Source organism: Pituophis catenifer, unplaced genomic scaffold (genome assembly GCF_029215685.1).
Source record: "Pituophis catenifer annectens isolate HBS135680 unplaced genomic scaffold, rPitCat1.0.hap2 SCAF_1, whole genome shotgun sequence".
In the NCBI taxonomy this organism is placed as follows: Eukaryota; Metazoa; Chordata; class Lepidosauria; order Squamata; family Colubridae; genus Pituophis; species Pituophis catenifer.
The window spans coordinates 114,226,277-114,241,789 of NW_027256881.1; positions in this window are offsets into that span (position 1 = coordinate 114,226,277).

Genomic DNA, 15,513 nt, shown 5'->3' on the forward strand with positions numbered 1-15,513 from the left:
ATATGACCAAAATCCCGGGCTTAATTATGGTAATAAATCAAGAACTATCTGTGGTCCATATGTGAAGTGACTAAGGCATAAGTAACTATGAGAAGAGACTCACAAATCCAAGGATAGGCACTTTTGGTTCTTTCTCAATTGAGAATGCTGTATTAATGGAAATGCCAGTATATTTTCATTTTCCCCCCACTAATCATTGCTTCTTCCTAAAACATATAGGTATAAAGTCACTAATTACTTTAGTACAATATCCACATGAATAGATATCTAATAATTAATAGCGTTTTGAGGGGAGGGGCATTGTATCTTAAGAAACCACCATTTTATTTACTTAAAAATCCTTCCTTAATTCTAAGAACACATTTATTTATGATGGAACTGGAACAAATCCTGGAAATCACTTAATACAATCCCTGATATTAGAAGATGTGCAATGCATCTCCAGTAAATGATACTCTAACTTCTACTTAAATTTGATTCCTCCTCTGGTCCCCTCTGTCCTCAAGGACAGTCTATGAGATGATCATGCAGCTTGTGCTTTAAGGAAGGGTGTTTAATTGGTCTGTTTTTTAAAAAAACTTCCATTATTCTAGCCCTAGTAGAACAGTTTTTCCAACTTCTCCATTACACAGCCTTAGACATTGGAAAACAGCTACCATTTTCCCCATAATCTTCTATTCTGCAAAACATTCCCTGTTCTTTAAATTGGTCCTTATAGAACTTAGTTATCAAACTCCTCACCATCCCGGTTAAGCACATCTGGATACACTGAAATATGCAATATTTTAATTGGCCTTGATCCAATTCAATATCAGTTCCAGGCTCCTTTATAACCTTATAAAGACCTGATGAAAAAAGAGAAGTACAACTGAATGTGATCAACATATTGTTAGCATTCAAATTCCATTACTCCAAAATCTCAGATAATGAATTCCAGTGGTGAAATCTAAAAGACTTAAAACATGGGAGATAAGCAGGAACATTGTGAGAAATTGTAACTTAAATCTCATAGATTCAAACAATAATCTCAGACTTCTGGAGAAATGATACTGGAATTAGGACTGGAACCTTTTATTATTGAAATTCGACTCAAAGATAATCCAGAATCAATGGCAAACTAGTCACAAGCTCTGTGTTAAGACCCACATGTGGGTCTGTGACTTTAATATTTGTTATTTACAAAGACATCAAAAATAGTTAACAGGCCAGGGACAGGAGTAGGCTAAAACAATTATTATAGAAATCTAAAAGGAGAAATCTATACTTGATCTGCAACAATATGTTAAGTGATTTGTACTCCTTCTAAATTGTCCCCCCAATTTGAATCAAGGTTTATGCAAATTTCATATTATGGTCAAACCAAGAGATCCAAAGCTGCTTGCAAGAAATAATTCTCATTTGCAGTCAAAAGTGATAAATTTATTTGTTTGTTTGTTGTTGTTTTTTATCTAGCCTTAGTGAACATGCCTAAATGGGATGGAATGTAGTAAGGAGGTGGATTCCTAGGAGGGAGGGGGTACATTCCAGAGGAGTAAGAGGCAACTTAGCCCAGATACCATGTGTGAGAGAAAGAGGGTGAGAACAGCCCCTCCCTAATAGTTCACAGAGTATATTGTAGATGCAATATACAGATAGTACAGTGCTCAGTCTGGCAAGAATTTGTCTGTAAGTGTGAAACAATAAACTCAGCTTGGAAGAATTACTATATAAAGTAGCATTCTTGGTTTTGGGCCCTACATGTTCCTATTTTCACCATAATAACCCTATGCGATTGGTTGGGCTCTGAGCGAGTGACTAGCCCAAAGTCACTTTTCTAGTCCATTCAGGCAGGACTAGAACTCACGGTTTTCTGGTTTCTAGCCTGGTGCCTTAACCACTCAACAAAACTGCCTCTGTGTAGTAAGAAGAATGCCAGGCATAATTTGCTGAATCCTGAAAATATGGCTGTGTTCCTGGGTTTGGGAATGGAATGCCTATTACAGCCTGTGAACAAAGTTGATTAAGATGTTTGTATTGTATTTGCATTGTGATTGTTTTTTCACTGCTGGTGATGGTTTTATCTTGGTTGCTGATTGTCTATTTGTTTTGTGTTTGTTGGGAGTGGGACGGCTTGTGTTTTTAAAATTGTTGTTAGTGTAAAGGGCATAAAGAATGTCCTTGAAGGACAATAGGAAGATCTGTTATCAAAGTAATAATCAGATAAGAGCAGCTTAAGTCCTTTCCAAGTTGAGAATACACCTTAGATCAGGGGTGTCAAACTCATGTGGTCATGGCAGCATCACCTGATGTATCGGGACTTTCCCCTCTTTGTTAAACTGGGCATGAGCATGGCCAGCGTGTGACGCATCTGGCCTGCGGGCCCGAAGTTTGACAGTCCTGCCTTAGATAGGCCCGTTTCTAATTCACACAAAGAAGTGAAGTGAGGGAGGGGGAAGCACATTCAAATTGCAAGATTCTGCTCCAATTAAAGTAATGTTAGACTACAATAGCATTGGTTTCTTAGTCTGGTCTACCCTAAAGGGCTGACAGTTAGTCCACCCATTTGTTTCCGATGGACAGCCATGTATTTTGAATAAGCAAACAGACAAATGCAAATAAACAAACAATCAATATAGTTAGAAAAAGAATCTGAAGAAAAGCAGAAGCTGTTTAATAGTTGATACTTCTCTCTCCTGTGTACAGCAATCCTAATGGCAACAGGAAATAAATATATTAAAATGAGCGAAGGACACCTTCCCATGTTAAGATTGTGTTGACATTTCTCCTCAGCTCTTCCCATTTGCAGTGCTGATGTCTGGGTAAAGTAATGCTGTTAGAGCTGAATTTACCACAGATTAGTCCTTTGGTTAATCAGAGCAACAGGCTTAGGTTTTACCATTTCTCATCAACTCCTTTTTGGAATCTGTTTATTAAATCAAAAAGAAACCGGGAAACTTTTGTAGGGCTATCAATTTTTGGAAATTCTTTTCTTTTAAAGTTTTTTAAATTTTTTACACAAACACACAAACAAACATACAATGTATTTTTTATGAACAGAATTTTTGAACCAGGCCATTAATCCAGCCTTACCATCTGTGTGAAACATTTTTTTTGGGGGGGGGTCTCTTTCAGGCTCCCCTTTGTTAGTCTTGACCATCTCCTCTGTCTCTACCCCCGCACCCCGGACACACACCTTTTACCAGGACTAATAATAATTCTGCTTCATGGCATAAGTCTCCTATAAAATTAGAAGGAAAACACTATATCTATAGCGTGCTCTGCTCTGATACAATCTGGCCTCTTTTTTCCTTCTCTATCTATAGCTAAAGTAACTTGGGATGTGTGTGTGAAGAGGGAGTCCAGCCCTGAGATTTTTCAATCACTTGACAGCTTTTTGATTATTCTGGAGAGACATTTCTTTGAGCTCTTTGAAGCTAACTTCTCAACTGGATTGGATAAGGCCAGCCAAAGCGATCCTCCATCAGAGAGAGAGAGATCTGTCAGGATCCTTATTGAGTTATAGCAGTGGTCAGCAAACCACATGCAGCTCTTTGGCCCCTTGAGTGTGGCTCTTCCACAAAATACCGAAAAGTCCACAAAGTGCTGAAAAGTCCTTCAGCCGGTGAGAAGAAAGCTGCGCATGCACGAAGATGGCAGCAGGAAGGAGCCCACTGAAGCTGCCGGCGTTGCAGCCGCCCCCCCTCCCCGCAGCTTGGAGCTCCAAGCAGAAGAAGCCCTCGGCTGTTGCAAAGAAGCGGCAGCTCTGGGTGAGCCATGCCCGCTTCTTTCTCTTTGAGAGCTGCTTTGCAAACAAGGTGCAAAGCAGTTCTCAAAGAGAACGAAGCAGGTGTGGTGCACCCAGAGCTGCCGCTTCTTTGCAACAGCCGAGGACAGAAGAGTTCGCTCAGGAGCGACGCCAGCAAGGAAGGTGGCTGGGTTGGAGGGAAGCGTAGCCTGAGCTCTCTGGGATGGGTAAACTATTTTTTAATTGTAGTTAAAAAGAACTAATTAAGTTAATAACAATGTACCTACCTATATAGTTTAAGTTTAAAAAATTTGGCTCTCAAAAGAAATTTCAATCGTCGTACTGTTGATATTTGGCTCTGTTGACTAATGAGTTTGCCGACCACTGAGTTATAGTATAGTCCCAGGCGGTACAGTAGTTTATGTGTTATAAGAGCTGAAAAAAACCCCTCCCACTCTGATAGATGGTCTCCTTAGACTTTGAAAGCACAGTCTTCCTAGGTTGTGGATCCAATATGGCCGAATTGGGATTCACAGCTTGGAATAGAAAACTAGCTTTTCCTGATCAGCTGGATCTAGAATCAAACAAAGGAGTAGAGTACCAAGGCCCTTTCGTACAACTGGTCTAAGCCAGTAGTGCATTTCAAATCCCGTCGCTACCGGTTCGCTCATGGGCGCGTGTGTGCTTGTATGTGTGACACTTCTGCACATGCGCAGAAATGTCTGGGTGAGTCGGCAGAGCCTCCCGCTGCTGCCGCTACCGGTTCGCCCAATCTGGGGTGAACCGGTAGCAACCCACCACTGGTCTAAGCCCAATCATGGGTTCGGAAAGTCAAAGACAATGTACAAAGTCGTAGGGAGCCCTGTCAAATCCCTTCCAAGTGTTTGAAGATTCTTCTAATGCTTTGAGGACCAGAACTCTGTTTACAAGCTTCAGCGAAAAGCGGATTCTCCCTTTAAGTTAGATCCAAAAATAAGTGTCTGTTTTATTCTCCATTTTCAAGTAAATCTTTATCTTTTTGGCTGTTCACCGCCTTGAGTCCTTCGGGAGTAGGGTGGTATATAAATCCAAAAAAATAAAATAAATAAAATAAAAATAAAATAAAGTGGTGCCTGTACAAAAAGTGTTCCTTCTTCACATGTGTGTATGTGAATGTTACATCTTGTAAAACTCTCCCCCTCTTTGCTGTTACATGAAGCCTCCACAATTCTGCCTTTCTTTGTTGTATTAAGGACCTTCACATACCTCTTTCTGCTGTCTCCTGAACATTATCTAAAGTGAGTCACTCTACAGTAGTCAGCTTCCCCCATTTCTCCTTCTGCTCTTTTAAACTCCATGCCCTTAACTCTCTTTGCATTCAGTGTGCTGTCCCCCAAAGCAGATGCCTCTCTCCCATTTAATTAATGTAACAATATCAGAACTTCTTGTATTCTTCTCATTGAACTGACAATGTGTTGAATTCTTATAGATTATTATCCTTTGAATGCTTTGTATCAGGGGCGGGTTTCAAAACCCATCGCTACAGGTTTGCTCGTGGGTGTGCGTGTGCTTGCAACGCTTCTGCACATGCGCAGAAATGTCTGGGTGGTGGGCGGAGCCTCCTGCCGCTGCCGCTACCAGTTTGCCCGATCAGGGTGAACTGGTAGCAACCCATCACTGCTTTGTATGTTAACTTTAAATACTCCTTGTTCTATAGTCCCCATAAATAGTTGAACACTTTTATTTGATTGCCAATATACCATCAGTCTCAAATTTCAGGTTATAATTTGATAAATTTTATAAATCAAGTTATTTATTGATTAGTTTCTAGCCTGGTGTCTTAATCACTACACTAAACTGGCACTCTTATTTACAAGAAAATGAAAAGCTTATTGGTATTATCTCAGGACTCAAGGTCAGACCAGGTGAATTTATATAACAAAGTTAGCAGAATGGATTAAATAACTTGGCTGCAATGAATGGCAAACACTGTGTCAATTGGTATTTGATCATTTAGATGCTCTATTTGTTTAGTTTGGAATGCACAAATGATTCTAGGAAAAGTACTATTTTAAAGAGAGAAATCTTTTGTGTACAATTAAAAAAACCTCTTCTTACCCTTTAACATTATGATATCAGTTGATCTTTCTATAACATTCTTATGTGAATTTGACTTGAATGATAAATAGCTCTATTATTTTCCAAGAACCTTGTTTTTACAGGTCAGTAGCTAAATAATCAGTCACCTTCCTGAAAATTAATCCTATTTAGCTGAAGAATTATTGGCTTATCTCTATATTATAGAGGTGTTTTATAGAGACTTGGCTTCAGGAAGGAAGGAAGGAAGGAAGGAAGGAAGGAAGGAAGGAAGGAAGGAAGGAAGGAAGGAAGGAAGGAAGGAAGGAAGGAAGGATCTTCTTTAGAAGGAATAAATAAACACTTTGGTCAGTTTTACTTTCTTTCATATTTACATCTTGTAAACTCTTTATTAGATTCTAATTGGAAACAAGCCAGCCCATTCTTACTCCACAATGATCAAGTTGTGTTTAGGGTGTCAACGTTTTGAGTAATGCATCTGGCAAAAGCAGAACTCCAAGGCAGGTAGATTCGTTAAAGAACATGTTTATTGGATATATCATATTGGCACAGCTAGTGAAAACCAACTCTAAAAGTTCCCATGGTTTTAGCCTAATTAAAACAGCAAATGTTTCCCTCCCCAGAGGTCACTGGTCACATTGTCCAATGAAAATAGCTGGCAGGCTGCTCTTCTCCAGCTTCAGCTGCCACCTGTTGGGCTGACCTTGGTTCCCACAAGAAAACTTTTTGTTTTGACTGTTAGCCAGTCTATCTCCTTCCCCTCCCTTCCCCCTTTCATAGTTTGTGGCAACTATGAGGCAGCAAAAGATGGCTTCAGCCAGGTTCGCTTCAGATTCAACATAGGGGTAATCAACCTTATAGATATTTCAAGCATCAACCTAGCTATATTTCAGTCAAATTGGCCAAAATATCTTCATTTTTACAGACAAACAAATAAGTGAGTACATTATATAGTAGGATGCCTTATTTCAGATCAAATATTTATTCCAGGCTGTTTTTATATGCTGACTAGCAATGGCACTCCAAGATCTTGCATAGAGATTTTTCTCATCTTTTTGTAACCTCATCCTTTTTGTGGACATATAAAAGGTTGATAATATAACTACAAAACATTGCTTTACCATAAAGCTATTGTTTCTTCAATAGAAGTGTCATTGAAATTAGGGAACAAGAATATAAACAATATTATTTGATATGGGATTTATTTTATCAATGGTTAGACAAGAAAGAATGGAAATGAAATATGAAATGGATAAGTTAATAAAACATATAAAGGGTTTCTACCCTTATGGAGGATAATTTACTGTTAAATAATTGGTAAATGAGAATAATAATGTAATAAACTGTTAAATAAGAAAATGTTGGATAGAGGATTAAGCACAAAAGATTTGTAATCGATCAATACACTTTCTGTAATCGTAATGGATGATAATTTTATGTTTTAAGTTTTGTTTAAAAATAAAAAAAATTTCCAAAAAAAAAAAAAGAAGTGTCATCTGTTCATTTTTTTGCAGGTCACTGATGGTTTATTTTTTATCCGAATAGCATAATATTTTTAGTGTTCTATCTTTCCTTCAGATCAGCCAAATATACAGCCTGAAAAATATATTTTGTGGCAATTTAAAACAACACATTCCATAAGTTTCCAAATGACTTCAATGAGATAGCCAGCTGCTTGCATCTTAAGTATTTTCCAACCAACCAAACAGTTAATATTTTCAGGCATTTTAGTTCAAGGCATCAAACCTGCCAAATTTTAACTAGATTGAAAAAAAATTGTATTTATCTTATATCTGCCATTTTCATTGTTTGTTCTTATTACTCTTCCATGTAGCCTTCCTTTGACCTATACAGGTTGTTCCAAGTTTTGATTTTTTTTTTCAATCCCAAAGGAAAATAATTAAAAATAAATCAAGCAAAAATGTATAAACCATAAATGGATTTTCATTAAGAATTCATTTGTCTAAATTCCTTTCTTGTTTTTCTTTCATCAGAATGGATGTACATCCCCTGGTGCATCACAAAATATGTTTGCATGTTTGGGCACAAAAATGTTTAAAGAGCTGTTCTCTGTTATTATGCTAGTAACTGAATAATGCTAACTGAACGTTTCATAGACAAAATTCCTTTGTAGCATGAAGTGTCCATTCTACTTGTGGCTATATTTATTTGTAAATCAACTAAGTACAGAGGTGAATTTTCCTACTTACAAGATAGGAAGAGTTTTCTCTAGTATTTTTTTCTTTTTTTTTACCAGGATCATCGATTCAGCATATCAGTAAAGATATTAGATTTTGGATTTTCACATTCCTCTGGTTTAAAATCTTCTTTAATTGTTCTTCATTTACCAATCATGCATAATTTCTTAGTGGATCAAATGAGACAATAGGGTTAAAAGTTTTGGAGGAAGAAATAGCCTAATGCTGAAGTCAAGGAACAAATCCAGGGCCTTGTAAAGACAATTATTTCACTGATAATTTTTATTAAGACTTGAAGAATCTCCATCCTATTTAAACTTAGTTTTAAAACTTAGTTAAACTTAGTTTACTTTATTTTCATTGCACCTCGTACAACAAAATTAAATGCCATATTCAGTGTACATCATACATAAGAAAACTATAAAACTAAAACAAAAACACACATCCTTCACATTCTATACAATTGCATTGAAAATCCCTGATACTGCATTAATATTATACTATACAGTAGAATTCAATAGAGTTACTGCTCTGGGATAGAAGCTGTTTAATTTAATTGTTTTCATTTTTCTTTCAGTATTAATAGTCCAAATACGAGGCCTTGAGAAAATTTTACGACTTCAGAGGGCATTTTTATTTTATTTATTAAATTTATATACCACTCTTCCCACTCTTAACTAAGAGTAACTCTGGGACACATTTGTAACTCAAATGATTTTAGCAGAACAATCCTCTCAACAACGCTATCCTTTTACACAATGTTCGAGACAATCTGCTGAAAACAGTATGTCATGAAAATTCATATGCTGTAATTAACTGAGATAATGTATCCCTTACAAGGGACTGACTTTTTTTTACTTTTATTTAACAAGGACAATATAAGCGATAGAATATTAAATGTAACATTTGCTGCACATGAATTATTCAGAACCAGTTTTAACTTGTAATAACAATTAAAAATAATTAAAATACGTCCATCAGCTGGAATATATTAAAAAGCACTACCTAAAAAAGGAAACAAACCTTTATTATCTCAATGAAAAGGCTCTGGGATACAAACTATGTACTGTACAGTAATATACTGGGTGGCAGCTCAAGTATTTTGGCCTAATAAGTGATAGTTTGCCAATTTTCCAAATTGAAGCATAGTCCTTTTCTTTAATCGGTGGCTGCGCTGAGAAGATTCTATTTCCATGGACTCTTACTTAATATAGGATGACTCCAAATTTCTTCTCTATGTTCAGTAATAAGCTTTCATTTTTTTTTTTTTGAAATGAACAAACTGGAGATGTAAGGGAAAATCTGAACAATCCTTTAGCCTCCATAGCTAAAGGATATCTTAGATATTTCTGTTTGTATTCTAACCACTTTCTTTTTAAAATATTAATATTCATTTTGAATATTAATTAAGCTCTTTTGTTTGATACCATTTCATTGAGTAGATTCAATGCCTAAGGCAGTGCCTCATTCAAAATAAATTTTGATCATCTCTCACTTTTTCTTACTGCTGTCAGAAAGATGTATTTTCAAGGGCCTTGGTGCAGCGGACTAAGTGCTGTTATGTAGCACTTAGCTGCCAGCTGCCTGCAATTAGTGCGAGTTCAAATCTCACCAGGCTCAAGGTTGACTCAGCCTTCCATCCTTCCGAAGTAGGTAAATTGAGGACCCAGATTGTGGGGGCAATAAACTGACTTTGTAGAAACACCGCTTATGGGGGGCCAAAAGCCCTAATAAGCAGGTATATACAAAAGAATGAAGGCTATTGCTATAAGTGTATTGTAAGCTGCCCTGAATCTTCGGAGGAGGGCGGCATATAAATTGAACTAATAAATAATAAATAAATATTACTGGAGAGGTGTCAGTGGTCTCCTTCATATAGAAGACAGTGACGCAAGTTTGTTTGAATTGAAACCAGTTTCCAATCAAGTTCTGAACACAGTATGTGAAATTCAGAGTTAGCATTCTCACTATACAATGTTCTAAGTGCACATTATAGCAGGCATAACTATCAAGAAAATTACATTTGTTTAATTGGGTTTTCTCCAGGGGTGGGTTCTACTTACCTTTACTACCGGTTCGCAATGGGATCGTGCGTGTGCACTTGCTTCGCTCATGCATGCGCCTTGCTTCTGTGCATGCGCAGAAGTTTCTGCACACGTGCAGATCACTTCTAATGACATCAGGGTCAGTGGGCGGAGCCTCCTGCTGGTTTTACTACCGGTTCTATAGAACCGGTCCGAACTGGGGGCAACCCGCCACTGGTTTGCTCCTAGATATGTAAACTAGGAGAACCAGTTTGGTGTAAGGCATCAGGCTAGAAACTGTGACCCCACTTTAGTCAGGAAGCCAGCTGGGTGACCTTGAGCCAGTCACTTTCACTTAACCCTAAGAAGGAGGCAATGGCAAACTGTTTCTGAAACTTCTTGCTAAGAAAACTGCAGGGACTTGCCCAGGCTCCCTCTGGGAATCAGACATGACTGAATATAAAGGGAAAAAAAGCACACTATAACTCTGGGAAAACAGTAATTAATGTTATTTAAGTCAACATGTTAAAAAGAAATAGCAATATCTGCATAGAAAGAATATATAGTATATTTACTATTTATAGAAGTCTACCATTTCCATTAAAATACTCTTGAATGTTTAGTCCCAACTGTTTATTTCTAGTCCAATGAACCTTATATATAGCAATACATTTTTAAAAGTGCACTGTATACCCATAAAAGCTTCTCTACAAGGATAATATTTATTTACCTATACAATAGCTTATACCAATCAGAATTTCCATTATTATAGTAAAATCACAATATTGCATCAGTAAAATCTAACAGATTAAGGCTTGATAGTTAATTAAATATTACATTCAGTGGTGAAATCCAAATTTTTTTACTACTGGTTCTGTGGGCATGGCTTGGTGGGCATGGCAGCGGAAGGATACTGCAAAATTCCCATTCCCATCCCACTCCAGGAGAAGGATACTGCAAAATCTCCATTCCCTCCCACCCCTGCGGGAAGGATATTGCAAAATCTCCATTCCCATCCCATTCCAGGGGAAGGATACTGCAAAATCCCCATTCCCTCCACACTCCAGAGGAAGGATACTGCAAAATCCCCATTCCCGGGGGAAGAATATTGTAAAATCTCCCATCCCATCCCACTCTGGGGCCAGCCAGAAGTGGTATTTGCCAGTTCTTCAAACTACTCAAAATTTCCACTACTGGTTCTCCAGAACCTGTTAGAACCTGCTGGATTTCACCCGATTACATTGCTTCCAAATTTTAGGCAGATTAGATGGGGACTTCTTTCCATTTTCAAATTACCATCTCTCAATCCTTAACAAATATTTTATTTGCTAAGCTTATATATGAGGAAATGTTTATTACGTTGGTTTGGGAAAGTATTTGCTACTCTTTTTTTCTGAATTGAAAATGGGTCAACTCTGATTAATGCTCATGAATATATTTTGTTTGTTTGTTTCTTTTGTCTGTTGTTTATTATAGAGCATGGCTAAGAGAAATAATATTTTAAATATGAGAACCTCTTACACTGAAGTGTATGAGGATTACTTGTCCAAACCTAACATTCAAGAAGTTGAAATTATTAGAGTTGGTGCTTTTCTTCACCCTGGAAGCATACTTTTTTCTCTCTCTGAATATACACAAGATCAGTTCAATACATATCCAGTAACAGTAAAGTTGGTTTAGAAAATAAATAATGGATCCCTGATATGACTATCTCTATATAGATTGCTTGGGGGAGATAGTCATCTCAAGGACTTACATTGTTGCAAATAAAGTTTAATGTGATTAGTTTGGTTCAGAGATGTAATTCTTCCCACAACCTTTTGAGATGAGTTTTATTTTACTCCATTGACTGCTAATTTGTTAATACAATAATTCAAGATTTCAGAATGTAAGGTTTTTAGGGTTGAGTTGAAATCTTCATTGTGTAGCTTACCAAAACATTTAATTCATCTACTATATCTTTGTGCTGATTATTGCAATCTGCTCAAATATAGGTGTCACAGTTCTGTTGTTAAAAGCCATTGTTTAGCCACAAAATCTTTTATATTTCTTGTAAAGTAGATTGTTTTGTCTCTTTTGAAGTTTTTATCTAGTTCTTCAGTTTGCTTCTTGGAAAACTCGAATACCCTTACATGATACATGATTGTAATATGAATCATCATCCCCAAGATATTCCTGGTTTAAAGAAAACGGGAGAAAATACAAATCATCATACATTTTAGGGAAAGGTTCTTGCTGCAATATCCTGAATCTATTAGCAGAATTCCAAATACCTGAATCACTTAAATCATTCGGTTACTCACTCACTTGTTCCTTTGTTAGTAGTAACCCATCAATTTTTATTTTTTTTTACTCTTTAAGTTAATGTAGTGAACCAGTAATGATCCAATGTTTCTTCTTCTTCCCCATGTTATATTATGTTAGTATCTATTCACATATCAAATACCACAGTATCAGAGAATAATAATAATAAAAAACCCTTCTCCTTAGGTAAGAAACATAGGCATGGTAGAGAGCAATACCCAAACCAATAAAAAAGGAAGAGGAAGAGGGAGAGGAAGAGGTTATCTAGCTGGGAAATGAAACATATGCCCAAAAACAATTAAGCTCAGAGAGCACCAAGGACTCCACCAATGTGCAAACCATAATGTACAGAGGTAAAATGTCTGGCTGCTGCCATCTTGTAGGAAAAAAAAAAACATTTGCAAAGGCAAACCTCCTTATATTGTTAACTGAAAACATGATTTCAGCATTCACTTTCAAATCAGAATCAGAGTTTGCAAAATTTCTATTCTCATCAGTCCAAACAAACACATTTTTCTTTGATTTCTCTTCTGAAAAACTGACCTTCGTGTAAGGACATTGGGCAACTGTAATGAAAGCTTTACATCTTGCCACTAAAGTATGCAGAACAGGTCTGTTCAACATGTGATCTTTAGGTCCAATCCAGCCTTGAAGCATAAATTGGCCTATTAAGACCTCAATGAACTTCCTGCTTTTGCAGCTATTCTAGATACAAGAAAATTCCAATATAAGAAAAAGCTTTAAGGTCACCTGATTTTAAATTAATATGCCTGTCTTGTAAGATTTGGAACAAAGGCAATGTTCTATTGGCAATAGAATTTCTAATAAAGGAAGAAATGGTAACAGAGTAAAAGATATGCAAGAGTAAAAAATTTTCAGAATTCTAATGATCAAATCAAAAACATAAATTAAAAGTATATGCTGATGACCATTCACTCAAGTCATTCACTCAAAGGATTCCTTAAAACTGGCAATGAAACATATATAATAATACCATTTAATATCAGGATATTGATTTGACAAGAATAAGACATAGATATTTATGGAATTTATCTGAAGAGGAAAAACAGCAGTTGAGATAAATAACAGGATTTAATATTTGTGTTAAAAGATTTCAGACTTTGCCTAACCAGAAACAATAAAGACTTAAAGCAGTAACAATTACAATTGTAATCAATTACATATCTGATTAAAAAAATATAATGCATAATGTTTTAAAATGCAGAAGCCTAAATCTATCTAGGCTAGAAGAAAAATCAGCAGGAAAAATGAATACTTCATCAAGGACATTCCAGATGATTCCCAATAAAAATTGAAGAAAAGATGTTGAATCAATTGCAAAAGAAATAAGAATCTCAGAAGGCCTGCATAACTATCCCGTGCATAATACAAATAAAAGTATTCAGTGCATAAGATATCAATTATAAATGGCCTATTAAAATTATGAGATAAATATAAAGGAATATCTGTAGGTTTAAGGCCTCTTTCTTCAGTACTGAACCTTTTTTTTTTTCATGAAGGCAAATATGTTACAAATTTGATTAGTGGAGAAATATTACTTCATGTAGATTGCAAGATTTAACCTTTAATAAAAAGATGTAATCTTTTGAGACTACCTCATTGGAATAATCACAAACCATTCATTATCTTCAAAGATGATAGTGGAGTTACAAAAAGCAAAGTAGGATACTTAAGAGGCTTGACTAAATATGAAATGCTTACAGCACAAAATTCACAACATCTGCACTGGCTTATATATATAGTATTTACCTACTGAAATGATTCAGAAGTTGTACAGGTCAAATATTGAATGATTAAATGAACACAGAATTAACAGGACAGTTGATATACAACAATATGATTGTCAATAGAACAGAGAGATATCAAATTTAGGGTGAATATTACACTCTGAATAAATGTTCCAAAAAAAGAGGTGGATATCTCAAATTGGATTATTCTTTTATATCTAGTAGCAATGTTACAAAGCTCAGCAATTCTGGAAGATGCTTCATTATGGAATGAAAAAAGCAAAATGATTTCATATTCTTACATTTTATATTTCCAGAAAGTATACTGAGTTGGCTTTATACATGATAACTGTTGCTAGAATGAGCTACATCTATCACTGAGAATTGCAATCAATTCCTTGGTTAGAAGACTGGCAGATTACATCATGAGAGTATGCATCAATGTCAAAAATGTACAGGTAATTTGGAACCCATCAATGGGCTATAATTTCATGCACAGATGTCTGTCACATCTGAAATTTGGATTTCTTTTAACATAAGATTTACATTACATTCTGATTGGTTGTCAAGGTCCTACTTCATATTAGAAATTCTTGTCAAATTTTTCTTTTTTTCTTATTAATTTGACAATTCTTATCAGCTGGTAACAGCTGCTAAGAATTTTAACAATTTCTGGTTTGATTCCAATCTTTATTCTTAAAGCGTTAAACTCAGGGATGCTATTCAGCAAATTCTGACAGGTTCTGGAGAACCGGTAGCGGAAATCTTGAGTAGTTCGGAGAACCGACAAATACCACCTCTGGCTGGCCCCAGAGTGGGGTGGGAATGGAGATTTTGCAATATCCTTCCTGTTTGAACTAAGTAAGTGCAGTGAAAAAACAAGGAGGCCCTGTAACAAACATTATGAGGAACAAAGTACTAAACTGACACAATTTTTTTTGTATGTTTCCAATTAAATTTTACAGCGCTTACAAGAATAATGGTGGAATGTGTTACTTTTCCCTTTCAAGGTATTATAATTTTTTAAAGAACTCTTTAATGCGTTAGTTTTCATCTCTGTCTCTCTGTTTTACAATGAAGACTTTAATGTAACAAATGTCTCACAAAATATCCTGAAAAGATATGAGTTTCTTTTGCCTATTATTCTATCTGGAAGCATAAGTCAACTTGTCAGCTCTGGAACCTGTACCAATCCACCTCTCATTTTTCAGAATCCTTTCTGAAAAGAAATTGCTAAACCATCTCTATATTTTGCAGCCTGAATAGAGAGTTGGAAAAGTGGTGAAGTATTTTGTATTCCGTTGTATTTTTAGGTATGGTCCTGCATATTTTAAGAAATATTCTTCTTAAAAGATTTATTATTTTCAAATTTAATTGTCATTGTTTTTGGAACTGCAGAGTTTTTTTAATTCTTCCTTTTATTTTTGTTTCTGTTTTAT